This window comes from Amphiprion ocellaris, chromosome 16 (genome assembly GCF_022539595.1).
Source record: "Amphiprion ocellaris isolate individual 3 ecotype Okinawa chromosome 16, ASM2253959v1, whole genome shotgun sequence".
Classification (NCBI taxonomy): Eukaryota; Metazoa; Chordata; class Actinopteri; family Pomacentridae; genus Amphiprion; species Amphiprion ocellaris.
In genome coordinates, this window is record NC_072781.1 from 17,800,385 (window position 1) to 17,822,933 (window position 22,549).

Genomic DNA, 22,549 nt, shown 5'->3' on the forward strand with positions numbered 1-22,549 from the left:
AAGAGGAGCGTCTGGATGGGGCAGGGCAAACACTTAACATCCATAGAGTCGATATTGCCTTAGATTTTTCTTATGTGAAATGGCCTCTGGGCATTGCTTCAACTGCAGCCTTATTCAGGTCACCAAACGAGAGATTGAGGTTAGATTGTCCTCACAATAATGCTGTCACAAAAAGGGTCAAGAAGCACTGAAACCTCAGAGGAGATGGAGGGCAAACTGTGTAAGAAGACTGCCCTTTTCTGCTCTGGTTTCACAAAGAGTTTATACTACAGAGAAATTTTAAGATTGATTTTTGACTTTTAAAAAAAAGGGCTAAAACCAGAATTGTATTGTGCTGATATCTGATGGAAATGTGGCCACTGAAGCAAAATGTTTAACAAGTCGCTATAAAGTAACAAAATACAGCAGCCAAGGGGATCGGTCACTGGTGAATGAACATTAAGTATCAACCCTCCCTGTCAAGAAAAAGCAAACTGGAAGGGTGTCTCCTTGAAGATAGAAGGACCATTGCTTCTCTCAGCGAAAAATAAATTACCCTTAATTGACCTTTGACCACTGGTGAGGCTCCTTCTCCCAGGAGGATCGCTGTCCTGCCATGGTTGCTGTGGAAACGCCTGTTGGATGATGGAGTCAGACACACAGAGATGCATGAAGGATCATCTTGGTGCATCAGATTTTCCCAACCTACCTTATTTACTCATACACATTAACCGCCTCCTTTGTCTAATTTTTTTTCTTGCGGATTCTAATTGTACGATGCATTTATGTGGCAATTGATGGGGGGTATTCTTCTCCAATAACCAAAGCAGAATTCTTCCCATCTCTTTATAATGCAGCTCACATCCCTTTCTTGTGTAAGCCTATCATCCCATTACGAGGGCAATGTCTGGGTCTCCGTTTGACAAGACCTTGAGCTGCACAGGGCTACAGATCAATACATCCCACTGAAATGGATGAATGGAAACAAACAGGCTGTGTGTACAAGTCTACAAGGAAGGACTGGGCGATCTCTGGCACGTTGTTTTTTCCTCCCTATACTGTCCCACTGGTCCTGGATAAGTTTCAGAGTTTGAATAGGAGGGTTTTACTCACCACAGTGCCGCGTCCCTCCCGGCTTCAGTTCAATAGGGCTGACACCTGAGAACTGGACCAGGGCTGTATTAGCCCTATAGCCTCGCTTCTGGGTTTAGGCCAGATGGAAAGATAGCTCCGACTGTTACTGGACGCCTGAGATGGGTGGGACCGAAGGCTGAAATTATACATGCAGATACCCCTGTTTTTACAGTGTAACTCAATCCATTATTGTTTGGCATTTACCAGTAAAACATCACTGTTTTTCTGCTGGGAAAGATCAGTTTTGGTAGCAGCAGGCAATTTAAAAGTCAAGGGAAGGATCAGTTACTGAAGCTCACCCAACCTCTGAAGCCTGAGAAAAATCATTAAATCACTAGGTCTGGAGGCAGCGGTCATCATTGATGTGAAGAGAGAGGCAGTGCTGCTCTTTGTGCTACTGATACACAAGTGGGAATTGGAGGGGTGTGGGGTTGGACGGTTACTGATGACGTTTAACAGCAAGGGTTTCCTTTACACCTTTTAGAAGCTGTCTGAGATTTATTGGACATCCTTCCTTTGAAGATGCTAAAAGATGAACTGGAGGCAGTGGGATTTGAGTGGCTTATTATTGCACCTTAATTTGAGAGCAGACAGTAAAGAGATGGCAGTGATTTAATGAAGAGAGGTAGAAAAAAAGCATCTCAAGCCAATGATGAACTATGGGGTGTTCTAGTTTGTGGCCAGTGCCTTAACTTTTCCATTTTTAGGGCACCCCAAAACTCACCAAAGGAAAACTTGACCCCAAAAGAAGCAAATCCACTCACTGATTCTCTTTAAATCAATCAATTTACCATGAACCTTCAATGTTTTTATTTCTGGTGCGACTGGATGTGATAATAATCTTTTCTGCAGAGTGTGTATTAGCATTGTTTATTTTGTTTATATATGAATTAGTGAGAGAGCGATTAATAGACCATTATTCGGGCTCATTTTATATATATATATATATATATATATATATATATATATATATATATATATATATATATATATATATATATATATATATATATATATATATATATATATATATACACACACACATACAGGATGAGTACTCCTGTGGGTAATTAGCCAGTTTTTCAAAAACAGTGAGAAAGAATACATTTCTTGGGGTTCAGAGGTTTAAGTTCAGCAATTCTGTCTTTTTTGTTATCTTTATTAAATTGTTGTATTTTATTAAATGCAAAAACAGCATTATATTGGCATTAAACATTGGCCATTGAAAAGCCAATTTCAGTCAATCACTTACATGAATCTGTTGCCGTATTTCAGTGTATCTACTTGTCTTACTTTTTGAAAGCAGTTCACCCCAGTGTCAGGCACCCACAGATCACAATCGTTGTCGGTTGTGTTTGTTTGTGCATTTGCCTCAGCCATAGAGAACACACATACACCTCCTAAGTACATGGTGGCCTGGTCACATTCACCTTGGACGAGTTCTGTGTAGCGCGACAGATCACGTCAGGCTACGTATATGTGCTGTATTGTCCTTGTAATGGGTCCTCCCCCTCAGGCTGGGAGAGCTGGCAGAGACAGAAAACCCTCCTGCTGTCTTTCTTTCTTTACTTAATCCTCTTATAAATAGGCCACTGTGTCTGTTTTACAGGCAATAAAGCAATGTGTTCTGAGCATGTCTGTAAGGTTTAGGGCGTGAGCAGGAGGGCAAAGGGTCTCCCATGGTGGCAAAGGTCTGCTCTTTAAGACGCCGACAAATGAATATCCATCTCGCTCCACTTTTGCATTTACTATCTGCTTTTTTTGTTTCTTTTTCTCTCCCTGAGCCAACATGAACTCAGAGCAGTGGGAAGACAATAAATGGGGAAAGGGAGCCAGTGAAGGGAAAAAATAGATTTATGCTGCGCTGCTCATGGGGGCTTTTAGAAAACATAGCTGGTGCACCTTTTTCATAGATTGTTCCTCTGAGGCAGAGAGAATGCGAGAGAGGAAGATGTGTTGACCTGAACCGCTCTTTCCTGGATGAAAGCATTACCCAGAAGCCCTCTGCTTTGGCCCACGAGACCACTCCTGTTGTTGGCGCTGAGGTTTATGCCGCTAGCGATGATAAACCGTAAATCCGTCGGAGCCATACAGTTTTGAGAAAGTACATGAAGGATGAATAGATAGATTCATGTTTACACCTGAATTGATTTATCTCCTGCTGCTCTCCATTCAGTTGCACAGCGGTTTCTGCGCCATGAGGTATTGGTATAAGTGTTAGATTGTGCGAGCAGTACATTAAAGGCAAACACCTTTCAATGATAAAAACGTTCAGGTTGCCTCAAGGTCATGCTGAAAAAAGCAGAAGTGATGCTAACAGACTGAAACCTTCTCCTGTTCGTGTCATTAAGTCTACGTTACTGTTGATCCCGTGGCTAACATTCTTGTTCTCTTTCCTTCTTTCTCTTCATGTCTGCTGGGATGTGACTGATGGGGCCATTTCCATCAAAGGTGAGCTTAAATACTTTACCACTTCCTCTTTCTTTTGCAACACAAACATTTTTACTATGAGGTCATGGGAAATGCTCATCTGATTACTTTACAGTAAGACTTCTAGCTGCAGTACTGCCTTGTTGCTTAAGTATTGACGTAAACCACTGATCAATGGATCCTGATGCTCTTGAATGGAAGTGCTGAGTTTGTTCTAGAGCTGCAGCTATCAGTTATTTTAGTAATCGAGTATTCTATCAGTTGTTCTGGCGATTAATCAAGTATTCAGATTCCGCACTTGGCATGCACGTTACAGCATCAAAAGCGGAAGTGAGCGCGCTGTGCAACAGAAATAACCATCCTGGCAGAGCACGGGCGGACATCTGTGGTTTATTTTACATATATAGTATAGTACAGGGGTATTCTTCTAAAACTAAAGCCATGGGAACCCGTCGTATCCTTAGTTGGTGATGCAGAAGTTGCATAAATATGTCTATGTTTGGTCCGTTTAAACTGCTGGTACTGCAGCTGATAGAACACCAGTAAGAAGACTGATCAGTTTATTAGTATTTATTACAGAGAATATTCAGTCAGTAGCATTCGTTTCATTTTGATTTGGGCATAAATTAAAGTGATTTCCTTCATTATGAGACAGTGTCAGACCTACATGCACTTCAATACAGTATCATGTTTGAATATAAGAAGTTTGATAGTTTTATTCTGCAGCTGTCTGATAGAAATAATCAGCTGCATTGATGGGTAAAATAAATACATTACGCACGTTTAACAGTTTTCTACCAGCATTCCTGTCTTACATCATTTCTGGTCGCAGCGCTTTTTACTGTTAGAAATTTTTCTGTTCCTCGTTGTTCTCCATTAAAACAACCTGTTTGCGATTGATTTATTTTGTGCGGAAAACGAGTGGATGAGTTTGAAGCAGAAAGTTGTTTTGTTTTTGTTGAGCTGACTCACACAAAGAAAGCCTGACTATGTTAAACTGCCTTTGTAGTTCAGTCCTCTGATCTGCTAAACCAACGGTGTAAACAAGTGTGCCGGTTAAAATAGAAGCATCCCACCAAATTTAAAATCCCCTTATAATTTACTGACTGTAGTTGCAGGTCTGTATAGGATGAAGTCTGGGTCTGGACTCGGACCGCAGTCTGCCAGTTAGTGACCTGTGATTCAGAGAATTTTTACTTGAGGAGTTTTAGTAATCAAATTACTCGAATAACTCGAGGAATCGTTTCAGCCCTGGTTTGTTCATCTATTTACTTGCTTAGTGTGTACCGACACTTTGGCACCAAGTCGATTCCAAATTACAGATAATGTGACTGCATTTACCTTCTATGGTACTAAAGGTAGCGCAGAAAGTGTTTCAGCAAATGCAGGCAGATCAACAAGTCTGCTGAGTCTTGTGGGGAAGAAAACACTTTAAAAGTCCTGTATAGAGATATTCAGTGTTTGAGTTATGATCAGGAACCAGTTATAGACAACCAGAATACAAACTTGTCACATTTGAAGTAAAAGTAGGAAACACCTCAAATTTTCTAAACAGCTCAAAGACAGACATGTGGATAGAAAATAAGCTGAGAGAGTTTCAGCTGACACTTTATTACCACATGTTGTGCAGGACTGAACAATATGCAAATAATATCATATTGCCGCTATTATGACAGATATTGGGATATGAGTCATGATTTTAATAAGAATATAAGTTGGAAAATTTATTTTCCACTGAAAAGAATCTAAAAATCACGATAAGATTTTTGCTGCAGGCTGGACCAAACAAGCATGTTCCCTTATATCTAGAGTATATAATTTGTAGGCCAAGGCATTTCTCTAGCACCATTATGCTTCAATTAAATTGGTATGTTGTGACACATATTATCTTTACCAAAAAAAACTGCAGCCCCTGCAATGGTGATATTACACTCTGATTTCGATTAATTGTTCAGCACTAAAGTCGTCACAGTGTTCAGATTCTGAAATGTAGCTGTATCTGCTGTAGCAAGGGACATACACAATGTTTACAAAGGCTAACTTAGCGTGCTTAGCCTATCATGCAATAATTCATAATCTGAGCTGGATCCTGCTGACAGCATTAGCTGATTAGTGACATTAATGTTGAGCCTGTCAACATATAGCTGTGTGTCTGTGTGTGTGTTAGCACACTGAGTGCAGCAGCCTCTGTAGTTTTCTTAATGTTTTTTACACAATTTCAGCACCCGGGGAGACAGGCACAAAGTAAACTAACTCACACAATAGCCAACCATATGTGAAACCTCTCACAGGGTCAGAAAATATGACAAAAACACACAAAGTCATCACAAGAAAAATGGATGGCTGAGTTTTTTTTTAAACACAGTATCGTTTGTTTAAAATACTTTAGCACTTCTTTGCACAGTTTTTTTAATGGCAGTATCTTTTCATGTATTTATCACACCTAGCTTATGCAAGCTGCGTTATTTTTTTCCTGTATCATACGGCTAAGCAATGCAGTAGAAATATTAATGCTACTATAAAAGCGCTGGTGATATTTTATGGCACAATATTGTTTTGTTTCAAATGACAACATTTATTTATTTTTTTTTATCACTTGAAGACTTTATCCCAAGGGCTGCACAGTGGTGTAGTGGTTAGCACTTTCGCCTTGCAGCAAGAAGATCCCTGGTTCGCTTCCCGGCTTTCCCGGGATCTTTCTGCATGGAGTTTGCATGTTCTCCCTGTGCATGCGTGGGTTCTCTCCGGGTACTCCGGCTTCCTCCCACAGTCCAAAAATATGCTGAGGTTAATTGATTATTCTAAATTGCCCGTAGGTGTGAATGTGAGAGTGCTTGTTTGTCTTTGTATGTAGCCCTGCGACAGACTGGCGACCTGTCCAGGGTGTCCCCTGCCTTCGCCCGAGTCAGCTGGGATAGGCTCCAGCCCCCCCCCGCGACCCGAGTGAGGATTAAGCGGTGTATAGATAATGGATGGACTTTATCCCAATAAGTTCATGTTGAAATACACATTTCATTGGTTTATGATTTACTGTTGTAATTAAATTGATATTGGGAATCATAGAATTTCAGTGGTATTGGTTTGTACTACATCCTTAGTGTGTACTAAAATTCAGATTTGAACAAGTAAATGTGTGAGTTGCTCTTCGTGTTCTTAATAATATAATAACTGTCGATGTGGCTGACAAAAATGGCTACATGTGATTTTAGCAATGTCTTTGGAGTAGCTTCACTATTTGTTCTATTTCTACAAACATAATGATTGATCATATAAAAACAGTAAAATCTCATTAAAAACATAAACAGACAACCCACTACAACACACTGATAAACACTGCTGCAAATGACTGAACCCAGTGGGTTGATATAACAAAATATTGTCGACTCTGAGTAAGATAGCACAATAACAAGTCACTTGTCAGTGCAAAACAAAGCAATTACAGACACAAGAGGCAGCATCATTTCATGTGCAAATGAAGCAATCTACATGTAGTGGGATGATTCAGAGGCTGGTTAGTTTGTAGAAGACACACTTTCTGTCATGGCCTATTCCATCTGTGATGTTCTATTGAAGTTACTCAAACTATTGTTGTTTTTGAAGGGAGACACGTCTGTCTTTGCTCTGAAGTTTTTGGCAGTTAATTTAAGAATTATCCCCTCCACTCCTCCACTAATATGTCGTGTGGAGGGAATTCTTGCATGATATTGGTTTAATTTTAAATGAAAGTAGCAGTTCTATTTGTCTAAACTGTAGAATAACTCATTAGCCTTAAACAGAGCTCAGTGTAGCTCAGTAAAGTGGAAATCTTGAACTTTACAAAGACAGGACTTAATTCATGGTTGGGGATAGACGCGTTGGCTGGCTGGCAGACTTTGCCTTACTAACTTGTGCATAAAGTGGCTTCCTGCTCATGGACAGACCACCTCTTTACTTTCATATCTCCAGCCTCTTTTTAAGAACCTCTGCCTCTGTTAAAATGGGTCGAAATATATTTAGGTGGCCATTGGTATATCTGGGCAGTTCGCCCGGTGTGGCCTGTAAGTGGGGAAACGCAGTCCAAGTTGTCTCCTCTTTGTCGAGGGAAATGAAAAGTGACTAAAGGACAGAGGGAACAAAAATATCTGAAAGGGCACCAGTAGAGCACTGATGTGGCAACGACTATGGGATAGCAGCTTGACCGTGGTGTCCTGGCAGGAGGACCTAGACAGGAAGCGGCATTGTCCAATTGTGCCTAAAGACGAGACAAGCTCTGACAGAAAGACAGGGAGGGCTCCAGCTTTGCTCACAGGTAATTGGCTGTCGGCATGGGAGACAGCACAGCGTGAGACCAGATTCTTTATTCCAAACACACACACACACACATGCACACACACACTTTCTCCCTTCCTTTTCCTCTTCACCTTTCAGAGAAGTGGTTATAACAACAGCTGCTGCCCTGCACCCAGTTAGTATTCACACACAGCCAAGCAAGCCAATTAGGGGCCTTATAGCGTATAATTGTGCGTCTGTGATTTTGTGTGTGCATGTGTGTGTGTCTGAAGGTGTCATTTCGTTAAGTCTCAGGGGGTCGCGCCACCTCCTGCAGTGAGGTGTCTCTCCCCAGAGTGTGAGTGACAGTATGCTCGGAGGGAGACTTTTGTGCCAGTCAGGCCTCGCTGGTTTCCAATGCTGTTTACATTTAAGACGAGAAGAAGCCAGTGTGTTATCGTCTGGTGTGTGAGAACTAAACAGCTCATAGCGCTCACATTCCATGAATGGTGGGAGAAGGAATTTTGAATGTTTAGTGATTAAAAAATATTTCATACTTTAGTCAAACGTGGACTTTTAGCTTAGCTTCTTCAACCCTTTGTACTCACAGCAGTTTCTGAGCATCTTTTGCTCAATTATGTATTTTTTTTACTGACTGTAGGCTCATTTTTCAGTGCAATATAAAGTCCTGCACTTTCATGGAAACAGCACAGCCATGGTTAGAAGTAGAGAGTTATAGTGCCACAAATCATAATAAAAAAGAACCAACATGTAAAGCATTCTTCCAAGTGCACCCAGTTGTTCCGAATACTGAGGGAAAAGGTGACTACATATTAGAAGTATTTAAGTACTTACATTTTTAGTTTCTTTTTTTACTAGTCTCCTTTTTTCAGTGTAAACACAGTCTGCAATTCAGCCCAGTTGAGCCAAAAACATCCCCAAATTTTTGGAGAATATTATTATTTTTTATATATAAAATATGGTGTTGGGAAACTGCTTATTTTTGGCAAATTTTCAGAGGACAATGTAGAAATGTAGAACAAGGGATTTTGGTAGAAATAGTAGAATTGTGGTTGTTCTTAAAAAGATAACACGCCTTACAAACCTGTTGGTGAGTTTATGGGTTCATAGGATTAATATCTTATTTGAACTTTCTTTGTTTAATTCTACTACCGAATTTTATACACCATTAAAGTGTCAAATGTTGCATGATAGATGGAAGACTTTGGAGTTTTATTTGGGTTTTGCAGAAACAGATTCATGTAAATCTGTATCTTCCCTATTTGACATAACATATACTACCAGTCAAAAGTTTAGACACACCTTCTCATTCCATGTTTTTTATTTAATTATTTTATTTATTGTGGATTAATACTGAAAACATCAAAACTCTAAAAGAATACATATGGTGTTATGTTGTAAACAAAAAAGTGTTGATCTTCTGTATTAATCTACAATGTAGAAAATAATACAAATAGATAAAAAGCATTGAATGAGAAGGTGTGTCCAAACTTTTGACTGGTAGTGTATATTGAGGAACAATTGTTATGTTTTACCATTTAATTTACTGTGTTTTTGACTGTTTACCAGAGCACACTGTCCTTGTAATAAGCAGGAAGTGCTGTAAAGAAGAGCACTTCCCGTAAGCAGGAGGAGAAAGCCATCTCTCCATTATGAGAGGAGTGAGAGTTGTGCATTAAGTGTCTTGTCAGAGACATCAGACTACAGGGCTTTCCTCACATATTAAGATATTCTTACTTCAGTAAAGTGGCTCTATATCCCACTAGATATCTAAATTAAGGAAAGAGCAAATCCTTTAGTAGTACTGTTAAAAGCAGCATGTAATGCTTTTGGTTTCAGAGACCTCAAATATGTTGTGTTAATTTGTGACATGAAGAAGACAGGACACTGATTACTGAGTGTGAGTTTGATTCTGCTCCTGAAAGAGCTCATAGTAATCAAAGTGTTGCATTTGAAAAACATCATGGCCAGCAGTGACAAACCAGCGTTTTCTTTTAGAAAACAGCAATTTCATGTCTGTTGTTGTATATCTGACATGGATTTTTCTTTGTGTAACACAAAAACAAGAAATGATATATCAAAAAGAAAATATTAGGATCGATTTTTGACTTTACTACATTTTTCTTTTGTTTTTTTTATGCATTTGAATAGTGAAATGAAAATTATGCAACCATACACACACAATCTCACCAACACATCATTACAATTATGCTGTGATAAATGGGAGCGCTCAACATCCATATTTTTAATTTCCTGCTAATATCCCAGGCAAAATTGCTCTTGTGTTGAATTGTTGTGGCTGTTAAAATTTTATATTTCATTGTAAAGGGACAATGTGTCAAAGTAGTTAGTTTGAGGTCAAGGAAGACCTGGTTTATTGTGTAGAGCGGCAGCAATTAATCAATTAGTTATCAAGGACTGAATTAATTACCAACTGTTTTGATAGTATTTAATTAGTTTAAGTATTTTTTTCAAAGACAAAGGTGTAAGTTCTCTGATTCTAGCTTTTAAATTTGCTATATTTTCTGGTTTCTCGTGATTATCTGGGTTGTTGGAGAAAAGAAGACATTGGTGGATGTCATCTTGCACTTTGATAACCACTGATCACTATTGTTTGGCAGCTAATAATTGACAATGAAAAAATTATCTTCAGCTGTAGGACCTTTGTCTTCCACTTCACAGCTGTGTTCATCTGTCCATTCTTTCATTCTACACACTGCTTACAAATTTGGATAACAAATAGCATTATCTTGCCTTCATGTGACCCAAATTATTTTCCTCAGGCTTGTCTGAAAATGAACTGTGAGTCTCTGCTGATGAGCCTGGAGCATAGAGGAGGGAGGGAGTTTTAGTTGGCTGGTCAGGATCACCGCTGGCCTCACTGCGGTCTGTAACTTCATACACTGGCATCCTCAGTGGACCAGAGCCTTGAGCAGAAACAGATCATCTAGATGCAAGCACACTGTCCATTTGATCCCCAGGATACTATTCAGATCATCCTTGAACACAACCGACAACCTCACTGGCAGCATGGAAAGCTTAAAGGCAAATAAACAGGCACATTGGCATGCATCAAACATGATCTCCATTTTCACGTTCTCTGTCTCTTGAGGTCAATTCATCTTTGTCTCTTTCTGTCTCTCTAGAGCTTTACCTCCCTCTTTTCCTGTCTCAATCTCTGCCAATGTCAGTACTCCAATTCAACATGGACATTTGTAGAACAGATGTGGAGATGGATAGCAGCTACAGTTCTGCTCTGAAGTGTTTCCTCTTCTTGGAGGTTGAGTAAAAAGACGATTATTAATATCTTAAGGGGTGCTTTTAACTCTACAGCAGGCAAACAGAAACCTATTGTTTATGTGAGACTTAGGGTTCTTAAGGTTTTTAAAAGCTTTCTGAAGTGTCTGAAGGTGAAAGCTGCTGATAGAGTGGAGCCTAGCAGTTTGAGCACAAAGGTCGTACATTGGTTCATTTGTCCCTGAAACCTCCTTGGTGCTGGCGTTTATCGGTCACACTTATCCCAGAGGAAGTCTGTCTTCCTGTCCTATCTCAGATCTTTGCTCTCACTGTGTTAGTGTCTAGATGCCTATCAACAGGTGCTGTACCTGCACAAACACACTACACACCCACGATGTGGAGAGACCAAACATTTCATTTCCTATCCCCTAATCTGCAGTGCGTATGAGGTGCTGAGCCTACAGTAACCTGGCTGTAGGTGATACAGAGCCTTGTTTCTTGCGTGCCTGCAGTGTGAACATAAAGCGCTTTTCTCAAAACAAAGGTGTGAGGGCTGAACGCTGAGCTGTTGAATTGTTCATAGTAACAGCATAATCACCTGAATCTTGTTCAGCTCAACCTGAGTGGGTGGAAACATGACAAGTGGCTTGTGTTGCCAAGTAACGCAGCCTTTAAGTGGTCGTGTGATGGTTCATAATAATAGCTGCTGTACGTAGCAGTGCTTTAATAAAGTCTACGTGACTTTAAAATGTGCAACAAAGACATTTAGCACATTCATAGCCAGCAATTGCTTTAATTTAAAAAATTGGAACCTTTTTTTCAGACAATTGCTTTGATGGAAATGCGGCGATATCTTACTGTTTGACATTATTCCTCGTTGTTATTCTTCAATTTGATTCATTGCTCTGCTCACTATTTACAACATGCACTATAGTTATCCTTCATCAGTATGAGTCCCAGCGCTGCAGCCAGCATCCACTTCATAGTCTGTTAATGATTTACAACTAAATGGAGCACAGATTATACTAGGCACCACTACATCAGATATTCATTCGACATGTCTGGCAGTAAAGAAGGAGACATTAAACATTTCTGTTTTTTTTTTTCTCCTAATGGCTCTTTCCCTCCCACTTCTTCTCTCTTCACTGCTGAGATGCTCTTTCCATGCTAATGCAAACAGTGACGCTGCTTTCAAAGCCAAATGCGAGTCTCACTGGGGGTCCGCCACATCCTGCCCATTCCTCTGTTATTCAAATAACGGGAGGCACTGCAAATATCATGAACTCCCTATGGCACTTACAAAGTCATCCCATGGGATGTTAAGGTGTCACTTCTGCTTCAGTGTCCTTTAGATGTACTGTGCTATATGGGAAAAATGATGAAAAAAAACTGAGAATTGATGCATTTCAATCCTGCAGAGAAATATCCACATGGATTTCTCGCACTCGTTGCATAAAAACAAAGCACATTGATAATCCATGAAGCGTTTCATATATTATTGCTGTTTTTATTTTTTAGTAGAGAAAAGTCCAAATTTTATTTTCGTGTGTAATTGCACATATGCTACTTTCAGTATTTTGAGACTGGAAGAAGTATTTATTCAGAGGGATATTTTTCAGGTAAGGTTTCAACCAACAGTTATTTTATTTGGCAATTAATCAATTGTTTGGTTTATAAAATGTCATAAAATGTTGAACAGCATTTCCCAAAGCCCAAGAGGATATCCTCAAATGTGTTTTTTAGTTTGCTGTCACTGAAAAGTAAGTCAACCAGAAAATATTCACATTAAAGTGGCAGAAATCTGAGAATTTGGGCTTTTTTGGTGTCTTTAAAAATGCTTCACTCTGATTAATGGATTATCAAAATAGTTGACGATCAATTTATTCATCGACAACTAGTTGATTAAATGATTTTTTTAAAAAATTGCCATGTGTACTTATGTTTTATGTTCTAAAAACTGTACTAGCTGGCAAATCTCAAATGTTCTACAATATAGCATAAGACAACAGGACAAATACTGTTAACATAAAAAAATTGAAGAAACTCCAGAAAAATGTAATGCCATAACTGTAACAAAATACTGAAGAAGACACAAGGGACTATTTTAGTACACTATCTGATAAAATACATGAGATCCAATCACAGACTGCTGCCTAAGACACAATTTATACAGAGTCTATGATATGGGTATGAATTGCAATCTGTCTCATTCGAATCCAGATTCAAGCAGCAGGGTGTACGAAACCAAAAAATAGTGCGGAAATAGGTTAATCTCACCCCCCATTCCTTGTTCTTGTCATGGCTGCGTAAACAGACCACCTGCTGGCTTGCAAACATGATGTCACAGAGTGCCTTGCTTAATTAAAAGATAATACAACCTAATTATAATCATTTGGGCTACAGATGCAAGAAAAACACCAGGATCAGTGCTGGAATGGCACCCTCTCTAGCTCTTTAAGGCTCATAATGGGATGCTTTTGATGTCAGATTTTATTTAGATGACACACATTCTCATTAAGTGCGCAATTAGTTCCTTGTGTCTCATGTCTGCTCTTAGCTAGACTCTTTTTCTCACTGGATTTTAGACCAGCTGGTGTGTTTTAAATTAAGTAGGCTGAGGAAGTTTTTTTTTCTATACATTTTTGTTGCTGCTGCTTAAGCTTTGCCTTTTATGGATTAGTTGCTCTAATGCGTGAATACAGTGTGTTGTATCTGGGTACTTTGTTCAGGTTCTGGAGCATTATTTGAATAAAAATAGAAAAATGTCTATATTTTCTTTTCGTTTTGAACATTTCACAGGTGTTGATTTAGAGACATTTTTACCTTGTAATAGATTTGAGCTATTGAACTGGCATTATCAACCTTTTTGTTATTACTGTTGATTTATATCAAAGTGCTAATAAACTAATGCATAGATCTGAAGCTAGTTGACTTATCAGACATTAAGTGACCACTGGAAAAGACAGCAACAACATCTTTTCTCACCTTAAGACTATGTGTGTAGTGTTGGAGATCTCCACTGAAACTTAGTGCTCTGGTGTTTACAGAGTCAACATATTCATAAAGACACATACCTGCACCTATGTGGTCCGCCGTCACAGAGGACTTTCTTACAGCAGGAGAAACCCCAGCGACTGTAGTTATAGTAGACGTCTGTCCTGAAAGGTTGTGGCTAATTGAAGTGCGGTGACTAGATTAAGCTCACTCTGCAGAGCCGGCCAAGCTCTGCAAGGAAACCTCCACCACAGAGCTGACTGGTGCTGGAAACACCCTAGCTGCCAGGTTTGTTTGATTCCCTTCTGCCAGCATCAACATCTGTGTGTGTTTGTGTGGGGGAGGAAAACAGGGAGAGGCAGATACAGGCAAGCCACTGGGCCACCCATGTCTTAAATCTGTCTTTCTGAATGAAATATAAAAGCTTGACACACACTGCCCTCTTGCCTCGCTTTCCTGAACTTGTATGTCAAAAGTGTGTTTTTTTGTGTCTTTTGTCTACTGCATTTGGGATGTGGCCTCGGGGTGCATTTAATAGAACAACAACAACAACAAAAAAAAAATACAGTTTTGCAATTGCACAGTTGAGGATAATGTAGATTGCTTTGAAGAGGGATCCAGGAAGCTTTTAAAATCACACTTACGAAGGCCAGTGGCAAATGTGCTGTTATAGTGTGATGGAGAGAGACATCAAGATGGAATCAGAGAGAAACTGAGGTTTAATGGAGTTCTTATTGCACTCTGGAGCCCCATTGAGTGATTGGAAGAATCTAACGCTTTAGAATGGGTATGCTCATCCATCCATCCATCCATCCATCATTAAGTATTCCATCTTATCGTCCTTGTAATTTCTCTCATTAGATCATGAAATTGATACAGCTCTGACAGGAATCTAATTTCAAACCTCTTTTTCTAATTAGCATATTAGCAGCTGGATGTTGTAGCAGAAACCTGACATTGGATTGACCTAGAATGAAACTGTAATGGTCCAGGGGATTGGTTTATCTCTCACACAATCTCCGGTCCTCCTCAGAGTGAGATAGTGATGGAGTAATGACTGTAGCAGACTCTCTGCTCGAGCCTTTACGGAGCCAAAAGCCCAAATGACTCCGTTCATAATATACGCTGTCAGCAGAATGATGGAAATAAGCGTTCAGGCCCTCTTCTTCTCCTTTCAGTCTGAAAGTCTTCTTATCTCGCCTCACTCCCCTCTGTGCCGGGGAGTTTGCCAGAGGATTGTAGAGTGCCACCACATTCCTGGCTGGCACTAATGCCTGGACATAGCCGAGATGCAGGCGCTAGCCGGAGCCGCCTGCAGAGAGCAGACTGGCACTGACATGTTGAGGAACCATCATTTATTACCACTGATGCGAAAAGCAGCTCCTGTCACTCTGGAGACATGTTGTTGCTCTATATAAGGTTTCCGTACAAAGTTTAAATGTTTGGCTTTGACTTGTGCAGTGGCGATATGTTTCCTTTCCCTCTTTTTAATCCATCGAAGTTATTCATCCTCACAGATACTATTTCATAAGACAAGAAGCCTTGGAAAAAACATCCTACTTCTTCCAACTCTGTTTATCTCATATCTGTCAAATTACTCTGTTGAGGCTGCGTCTGCAGGCCTGCAGAGTAAGATTTAACCATGCAGCCGCCTTCACTTCTCTAATTCCCACTTTCACAGCAGACTCTTTAGTCTGCGACATCTATCAGACTTGCGTGTAGACTGTCTGCAAACTGCTGAGCTGCCCTGTTCCACTGTGACTTAATCTTCCATCTCTGGCTCTAAATGCTGGAAAAATATTGAGTGTGACCCCAGATGTTTGACATTACTGTTCCTTTATATTTAGTTTGATACTAAATTCTGTGTTAAATGTCGTTCGTACCCTCTTACGGGTAGTTATAGCACTTACTTGTATAAACAGTTTGCATTAGGCTTTCATGCTGACTTTGTGTAGACTCTTTGTTGTAATTTAAAATAAATCCAAACATACGTTACAGAAATGGCTGCCTTTATTCTCCACTGTGGCACTTTTCAGTTTTCATCTAAAAGTGGTCTCATTACTGGATTAGTGCCCAGTTCTTTGGGACCAAAGAGACAGGACCGATCTGACCTGCCTTACCTGAGTAAAGCCTAATCCGTCTTAATCTAATAATTGCTCCCATATTTTCTCTGTCTCGAAGAGCACAGCTGCAGGGGAAGGCTGTGGCTCCAGATTGCTGTGCACCCTGGGTAATAATCCCCACGGTCCCTTTCATGGTCAAGATCAGATCTATGGATGCCGCAAAGGTTTTTTAACATCATCATTTGGGCGTTCCAGGAAACTTGTATAACCTATCAGTGCTTCTGTTCCTTTATTCTTCACTTTTTCTTTTGCGCCCTCCCTCTTCATCGGCTCATGTTCTGTCCTCGGCAACACGTGGGTTACACAGAGTTGCATTAGGCTGCCTGTGTTTCAACAGTCGGCCTTTTATGAGTGGGTGTTGAAAATTGGTGAGAGCTGGCTGTGCTCAGATGTCTCTATTTTAGATACAGCATGACAGTTATGAAGGCTGGTGTGGAGGGACAGAGCAGGGGGGTTGGTGAGCGATGTGGTTCATATCGTCTCTGAAAGGCTTCTTCACATACTGGGACTCCATCTGCCATGAAGCAAGCTGGTCGCTCTCCATGAACGACTATTTACACATCATACGATAACGAGGAATAGTGTGACATCACTTTGCTTTGGTTCCGCTCTCTGTCAGAATAAAATAACCCCAGCAATGGCATTAATAAAAAAGATGGAAGAATCAACCCTTTGATGCAAGAACATGTTCACCTACAAACTGGTGAAAATGCACCAGAAAATGTAATGAGTGTATAAAACTGTTTTTGTTTGGTTTTTGTTTTTTTGCCAAGTAGAATGGGTTGACTTTGTGAGCCATTTTAAAAAGCAATCCTCACTTGAAGAGTTTAAAAGACAGTTACTTGATAAAAATGATTTAGTCCAGTATATTTTTCCTGCTTGCACCTTTGAAATCCAAGCAGGCTCTGGGCATTTTCTGGCCTTGTTACTCATTGTGGGTTCATTTTTCACTGCAATGCAAAGTCCTGCATCTCTATGGAAACAACACAACCATGGCAAGAAGTAGAGAGAACTCAAAAATGTTAAAAAATAAGAACGTTAAATTGAATTTCATGATTACCTTACAAAAATTGAAAAAGAAGAAACCTGAAATCACACAAGTGTCAACTACACGTGTTACCAATACTGGGGAAAATGGTGACTCTACATACTATACATGTTATACTAATTACACTTTTTCATTTTTTCTCTAGTTTTCACTTTCTGCTTTGTATAAGCACAGTCTGCCATTCACAACAGTTCAGCTAAAAAAGTCCCTGAATTTATGTACCATGACTGTTGGTTGCATCTGAGTCACTTATAGTTTTGTGTTTTACAGAACGTAGTTGGAGAAAACGGTTTCTTTTTTAGTCATTTTTTAAATAAGCCATGTAGAATAGAGGGATTTTGATGAAATATCAGGATTTTAGGTTTAGATTTGGGTATTTTTTGAGATGAGTAATTCAAACAGAGTTGTAAAGTTCAAAATTAAAATGTTCTCTGCTTTTTACAGTTTGTGACTATTATGAATGCCATAATTGTGGTGATTTTGTAAAGTAACATGCCTTTCAAACCCGTTAGGAGGTTTTGGGTTCAAAGAGTTAAGCTGTCACAATGCTTCTTTTTGCTGATGGCTTTATAATGGAGGCTCCTATTTATTATTATCACACTAATGTTCATCCTCGGTTAAAACGTGAAGCCTGCTGCAGGCCTCCTAGTATGACTAAGAATGAGGCAGTAATGGCCCAGGTTGTGGCCTATTAAAACCCACTTGGAGCAGTGTTTGGGTGGGGCATAACCAACACTTTGATGCTGCTGACCCCCCTCCTAGTGTGCTTATTAAGAGATTTATGGCTGACGCCTGTTTCCCACCGCCTCCTTCTCACACTGTTACATGAGTGTTTTTATTATTTCTCCTGTCATGGAGACCATATGGAGCACTTCTTTGTTTCAAAGAGCGAGGTGTGCTGGCAAGCAGCGGCTCGTTAGGAGGGATGAGAGGGCATTTAAAACTGTGTAGGAGAGGTGTCGTACTTCTGTAAAAATTCCCTGTCAAGTAGTTTTCCGAAGAAAATGAATCGCTGTCTTTCAAAGGATTCTGATGAAAAATGTAATGTTGAGAGTTGTCAAAATGCGCATCACGCTGGAAACCCCACTGAGGCGTCACAGGTTGCTGCTCTTTGAGGGAGGAGAGATGTGAAACTGTGGCGTATTCTGCTCTACTTGGTGAGGTTGCATGCTGGTTGCCATGCCAATGTTGCGTGGTAATAAGCTGGGGAGGGTGTCTTTGTCTAGTCAGTACAGAGCTCGTTCGCTGCCATGAGCAGTAAGATGGAGTGAAACCCGAATGAACCGATAGTGATCTGAGCGAGGTTTGTTATAATGAGCCCATCCCTCTGCACACCAGCCAGTCGCTTTGCAGAGGGAGACCCTTCCACAGAGCAATTACCTGGTACAATAAGAGCAGTGATTGAATTTAGGAAGCATGTGTGCATGCGAGTGTCAGTGGTAAAAAGGCAGCCCGGCTCTCTGCTTTGAACGTGGGTTTTCAATTAGAAGTAGTGGAATGAAGATAGAGATGTGCTCCGCTGATGTGTGTCATGTCGAGAATAAAATACTACCTGGGGTCAGTTTTTTTGGATGTGATGGAAAGAGCCAGCAGGGGCTCGTTCTTTTGTGTTACTTTGATCCATTTCAGCTTGATGGAGTGCGGGTGCCTCTGTAATGACTGAGGCTCAACAGTGTCTACTTGTTCACATCTGAAAGGTACCTTGTAAGAGGCTCTGATGTGATTTATAAAGCTCTAACCCAGCACTGTAAGATCTCATGGAAAGGATTATTGCTGAAACCATTTATGCATAATTCCTTTAGCTGATCAAAACAACATTTATTATGTTCGATTTTAAATCTCATTTAATTACATAAAGGAATAATTGACTAACTTGTAGCAGAAACTTGTAGAGAGTTTCATAACTGTCACTAGCTTCACACAACCTTGAGAGGTTGCCAGGCAACCAGCATAGACTTCATGCTTGTAAGACATTTATTAAACATGAACATTTTTTTTCAGATGTGAGAATTTGTCTGTGTAACTTGTGTAAGTTGAATACATTTCTTATAGTTCTTGACCTGTTGTACTGCTTCTGCTCTTGTATTGTGGATTCTCTGCATGAACTACTTCCAGGACAAAGCCTTCTAGTTAAGTCTACAAAAGCTGACAGAGGTCAACGATGAGATGAGTCTGTGGTGAACCAGGCTGTCACTCTTGTTCCAATGGCTTGACAGAGACATTGTACCTGGTCTGACTCCGTCCTGTTTAATGTCTCTGTTGTCAAGTTAAATAAGGCAACTGGGCCTCTTTGTTTGGACGGCATTTCTGCTTCACGCACTGCTGATTTCTCTGTGTAATTCATGTTGGAGATGCAAAACTTTTGCTGACATAAAACTGTTCAAAATACCGTCCAAGAAATCACTGAAGCATACAATTTCAGCTAAATAAACTTGAGGACTTTAGTTAACAGTGCTTTTTTAAGCCAAAGATTTGCATCACTTTGAAAATATGTTTTCTCTGAGACAGTCATGCAGCCACTGCTTGCACCAATGCATTTGTTTGTGTATTTTGAGATGTAGATGGAATTTAAATTGTGATTTGTCATGATATCACAGCCTTAATAAATTAAATTCAGTTCATCATGTAGCTTTAGCTGTTTCATGCTCCTTTTGTTTTTTCCACTCTGTTTATTAGACCATAAATCGTGTCAGGTTTTGGGAAGATGTTCTGCCAGCCAGCTGTAAAGGAGGCAGTCAGGGGAGGCAGCTCAGTCAGTGGGAAACTGAAACACGCACACACATCTAGTAATTTGTTGACAGGCCATGAAAACTCTGTCGGAGGGCTTCAGTGCCTCCCATGACTTTGCCCTTCGTTCCCCCTTCAATTTATCTCTCTGACATCTCGGTCCAAGCAACTGCGGATGAAGCTATCGCCGTTTTTCAACTGAGGTTTTCACTTCACCTTTTACAAACATGCTTGCTCACACTGTTACAGACGGCTGTCAGCATCCATCTGCAAATGCCAACATGCCAATCAGTTAGTCAAACAATCAGTCATGCAGTCACTTCTGAGATTTCATCAACATATAATGAAGAACTCTAACATTATAAATATTTTGCATGTACCTTATGATAATATATGGAAAACAAGTAGATATATGACACCTTTTACAATAAATATTTGTTAGTATTTTTTTTCTTTGTTTGTCTTGTAATCAGGAATGTTTTGATAATATTCAGCTAGAAGATGCTGTGGTATGTAATGACAAGACTAAATAACTCCTACATAGTCCAAAGGGTTCCAAATGTTTTTAAATACGAGTTTGCTCCAGTTGGAATCCGCATTTGAAATCACTTCCTTAACCAGTAGTCAGTCATGTTAATAATAAATTGATTAATCATTGAAATTAGTGAAATAAAGTATATAGGTGAAGTGTTTTTATCTATTAACACTTAATTTTTTGACTTGTGTACAGCAGGAATTTGAAGTACGGAAAAATCATGTTAAATTGCAAAAAAAAAAAGACTCCATTTAAATTACTGTTGAACAATTGACCTAACAGAATCAAAGCATTATACTCAGCAAACGAGCTGCAGTCTTCCATTGTTAATAACCTCTAACATTATTAATCTCCTCACAGTGGTTTGTTATTAAAGTAATCCTCATAGCTGATCTACATGATGTAAGTTGTTCACTACAGTTAACTTTAGCCCAGCAACATGTCGTGTCTTTTTTATTAAATGGGGGATTTCATCTTCAATAACAACTTTTGCCTTAACAAAATGTAATGTGACTGAAATTTAAATATAGATCAAGAATAAAAGAATAGGAGAAATGGGAGAAAGAATGCAAAAAAAATCCAGTCAGGATTTTGATGCCAGTGTTCATTACTTGACTCAAAGGACAAATCTTAGTTAGGTTCCAAACCCAGGGCTAATTCCAGGTAAGTTAAAACTATTTTGAGATACTGGTTCATGCCTGTTTTACCATACCAAGCATCTTTGTGTCTTCTCCTGACAGGAAGGTCGTACTGTATCTCCTTTTGCTCCTTCCTTCACTATGTTTGACGTCCTAATAGGGAAGCTAATCTTGTTAGCTTGGCATTCCAGTGAAGCAGCAGGAATCTGCAGTGACTGCTGGATTTCAGAGTAAATAAAAATAGGATCCATGTTTTTTTTCCACAGCTGGCATGCCAGGCTGTTTTAATGGATTACTTTAAGGATGATCTCATTTCCTCAGATTAAGAGGTACAGCGGGATCCGCTCTTGACTTTGAATTAAGGCTGTCATGATATCAGAGTTTTTTTCTAAACGATTATTATGGTCAGAAGCATTCATGATCACCATATTATCACGATATCTATAGAAAATTGCCGTCAGTCAAACTCATCCTTAACTTTGTTTATTGTGTGTTTTGTCTCTATTTGGTAAATTAATTACACTCAAATACAAGTGTGAGAAGGTGGAGAGACACTCTGTAACCAATACTTTACTGTATGTGGTTCCTGTGTTAGTGTAAACCAGATAGTTACTGAGGCTGGATTATCTATGATATTATTGTATGTTTATTATTACCATGATATCAATATTTAATTTATTAAGTATCACAGTTATCACAACACACTTATTGTAAATCTTAACTTTTTATCAAACAGTTGGTCAGATGACAGTAGACTTTTATGTCCTGCAGTGTAAGAAGCCCTGCAGTATTGAGCCCTATAAACATGGCCAGGATGATGACAAGAAGCTGCTAAAATGGAGGCTTTTAGAGAGAGTAGTTTGCACCAGTGTTCCCTCTCTGCCCGTCTTTTGCGTCTTGAAAAATTGATGGCATGTTTTTCCAGTCTGTGCATATTGTGTTTGCCCTGCTCTGACCTCCTGATTGACATTAACAAAATAGGATGTTTCATTCTGCTTCCAAGTCATACTAAGCTCTCTTTCAGATCTTATGCGAACTCTTGGGTTTGTTAATAACTGATCTGATCAGAGGTGCACAAATTGTGCCTGTACTACTTATTTTTTGGGTGGGGAACTCTTTTGAAGTTGTTGCCATTTTTTGCAGTTAGAGTTATCAGGGCTGATGTTATCTGGAGCCCTACTGCTCTTATACTTAATTGGGTTATGTAGATTTTTCAGCTTTGGAGAGGATGGAATAATGAACATGGAGTGATCATACTGGTAGCCATGTCTTCATTGACAGTGGCAGAGGAGGAGATGACTTTGGATAGTGCTGTTTTCATAGGGTACAGCCACTCTGTGTTCTCAAACATCATTCAAAAGTTTAACCTCCTGAGTATTTGTTAATGTTTTCTTTGATATCTATGGTGGTTTAACATGTGAGTCTATGGGATGTG

General features: G+C 39.6%; 1 protein-coding gene across 1 annotated transcript in view; it reads left to right on the forward strand.

The window, feature by feature from the left end:
- Positions 1–22,549, forward strand: part of ptk7b (protein tyrosine kinase 7b) — a 91,882-nt gene that overhangs the window by 31,122 nt on the left and 38,211 nt on the right. The window lies entirely within an intron of this gene.